The 3,156-nt window shown below is 42.4% G+C and overlaps 1 long non-coding RNA gene across 1 annotated transcript in view; it reads left to right on the forward strand.

Moving 5' to 3' along the window:
• Positions 1 to 608: 608 nt before the first annotated feature.
• The window catches only part of LOC138364126 (uncharacterized), a 32,065-nt gene continuing 29,517 nt past the window's right edge, over positions 609 to 3,156 (forward strand). The window contains exon 1 of the long non-coding RNA XR_011228312.1: positions 609 to 681. This is a non-coding gene — a long non-coding RNA (uncharacterized lncRNA). The remainder of the gene's footprint in view (positions 682 to 3,156) is intronic.

Raw genomic sequence — 3,156 nt, forward strand, 5'->3', positions numbered from 1 at the left:
GATGGCCGGCTGCCCGCCGACCTGTGGGTGATTTGGGAAGCGTACCGCTTGCGCTTTCCGATACGCAAGTTTCCGGAGAAGTATTAGTTCCCATCTTGCACACACGGCTACGCCGTGCCTGGATCAGCTGCCGCCGTGACCACGACTCCCCGCCCCCCCTGTGCGGGGAGTCTCCCTCTAACGTTCGCCTCTGTTTTCGTCGCCACTCCTCTCTCTACGGCCCATCACATCTACCGCTTTTGACTTTCTTCTCCTCCTCACCATCAACGCATCTCCTTACATCTGTCCTGGTGCAGTCATCGGGAGGGTTACCCCTTCATGCAAACTGCACCTATTCTCAAGAAGAAGAAGAAGAGGGCGAAGCGTTTTATTTCCTCGAGTGAAGTTTCTCGTGTGTCAGGATGGAGAAATCTACATGTAGATACAAAGTGACATTTTCCTTTCCTTAGTATATTTTGACCCTTTTTGGGGATGGTTACAACTGCATTCTAACCCTTTCCTATTTCCAGAACAAGTCTGCAAATGTCCTTTACATATTTTAACTCGTATAGATATTATAGTTTTATGCCCTAGTTAATTTGCTCGAAACATACTTAAAAGAGCCTTTTTATTGCAGGTGTGTGTGAGAGCGCTTACAGATGTGTGAGAAAGCTCAGGTTACAATTCAGGAACACATTACAGGTATGATATGCATATAAGTGATGTAAGATTTAAATAATTGAGTACATTATTATTTTTATTAACATCAAATCAGACGTTTCGTATCATAGTGAATTAAACATCAACAAAAGAACTTGAAGGAGAGATTCTACTAGTCTTATATTAATGATGAAGATGCTGTTGATAATGTTCAAAGACTGACAACGACAGTAATATTTATTGAAAATATTTATGAACATTATTAAGGACACTAAATATATTTTCACAAACATAGTGAAGGTCAAGCGGACATAATAAATTATTAAATATTCCTTAAAGTGTATGGTAGTGGTATACGACACGTTTTTAAAGCCGTGTGTATATTATTCCAGTATATAAGATTCTCATAATCATGGAATCATTTTGAAAGAGCATGAATATATCGGCAGCAAGAATAAACACATAAGAACATATGTATGAAGGAAACTGCAGAAAGGTCTATTGGCCCATACGTAGCAGCTCCTATTTATATCAACCCAAACTAAAGAGATCCTACGTCTGTTATGTTAACCCGGTAATTTGTTCTAAATGTCAACATCCCAGTTACCAAACCAGTATTTACCCAAGTCTTTCCTAAATCTAAAGTTGTTCTATTTATATCTATTTCGCATTCTAGAGTGAAATATTAAATAACTTATTAATATCTCCCTTTTTATGCCTATTTATCCACTAGTACACTACAATCAATGCCTGACATGAAAGGTGTTATGGCCTCACTCAGCCAGTAACCTGGTTCTTTATCTCAATCACTGCTAATGGGCTTGATGCCTCTTCATTGATCGCACCCCAAGTCAATAGTAAGTAAGAGTAGTCGGTATAGAGTAATTCAGCAGTATGTTGTTGTTGTTGTTAAAAAATTCGCTACCTGGAACAAAGTTCCAAGTAGCACGGGCTATGGTGAGCCCGCAGGATGTATTATTCAGCAGTAGTAAGTAATAGTGAAAGGAAAAGGGGTAATCAATACTGATCAGCACTTTCACCAATATATACTATATAACCCCTATACATACACACACATGTACACTGCGAGTGTCACATTTGCACAGGACACCAATACGATAAATTATGCAGTCTTCTATCCCTGTGAGTCCACCATCTTCTGTTATGTCACCCACGCTCAATGGTCCTCACACTGGCGAGTTAACCCTACTCAACAAAAAATGGGCCAGTCCTACATTGTAACATCAGTGTGTCCAAAATACCCCACTTCGTGTCGTCAGCTACACCCTGGCAGAAGTGTCCAGCAACACCCTTCGCATTGTCAGCTACACCCTGGCAGAAGTGTCCAGCAACACACTTCGCAGAACTTCTCAACAGACGGCCAGTACTGCCGTCTCGTAACTCTGCTTGACCTAACCCGGGTACGTCGGTCCTACCAATAACACTTCAAAGACAAAGCAGTCTCTACCGACGGCCGCCACTTGTCCTTCCTGAAACAAGTCGGGAGTTCTAGACTGCCCTGGTTGAACTGATTTCTAGAGCACAGGACGCCTTCCTCATCACTCTTGTGGACACAAGTCATTATCAAGACAGTAAGTGCATAAGGATAACCTATGATGGCAGCCTTTGCCAGGGAACCGAAAATATGATTGGGTGAACGCAATAGATAGCGTTGATATCACCACCTCCCTCACCAAAGGGCATTGTCACCAATCCACCTCCTAAATGAATTATCAGGAGCATTCCTACAGATGGCGTCGATATTGCCGCATATTTTAACAGATGAAGTTGATATCGTCACAGAAGGCTATTCTGAGCGATGTGTGAAGCAAAGCACTAAAAGCTCCAGCACCTCTCCTCCACCCCACATGCAACACTCCACACATACAAATCACCCCACCCACAACCTCACGCTCAGACTATACTCCCAAGCCCTCAACCCAGCGCCTCACTACAGTCAACACCCGCTGTCACATCTACCTGCCAACACCAACAACTAACGCCACACCCCATGTACAGTCCGAAGGCGGACGAGATGATGGCCCTTGCCATAGCCTGTGAGAAGTCGGCAATCCAAATGTCCAGTGAATACATCTCTACATTCGCGACACTCCTTCTCCAATTTATAATGGACAACTACCTGCCCCCATTAAAAGAACCCCTGAGCTCCAAGGCACCACAATTAGAGCACCAGAGGTCCGTCTACTCCCATGTTATGGCATTATCATGGGGGGGGGACAACGATCTACCCACCCAGCCCCTCAAAGAGTAGACACAAATGTGGTCCCCCCCCCTCCCTGTGGGAAATCTACCGGTAAATAATTTATATCTTTAAATAATTTTATATGGACTGTATTGTAAGTTTGTTTATAATTTGGTTTTTTACTTGTTTAAACATAAGTTTCACTCTGAAGTTATAATTTAATGTCACCAGTAAATTTCCTTTCACACACGTTAGGGGGTTATAATTATTAAACTTGGTTATAACATAATTAAACAACTCCCGTTATATTCACT

This window comes from Procambarus clarkii, chromosome 12 (genome assembly GCF_040958095.1).
Source record: "Procambarus clarkii isolate CNS0578487 chromosome 12, FALCON_Pclarkii_2.0, whole genome shotgun sequence".
Classification (NCBI taxonomy): Eukaryota; Metazoa; Arthropoda; class Malacostraca; order Decapoda; family Cambaridae; genus Procambarus; species Procambarus clarkii.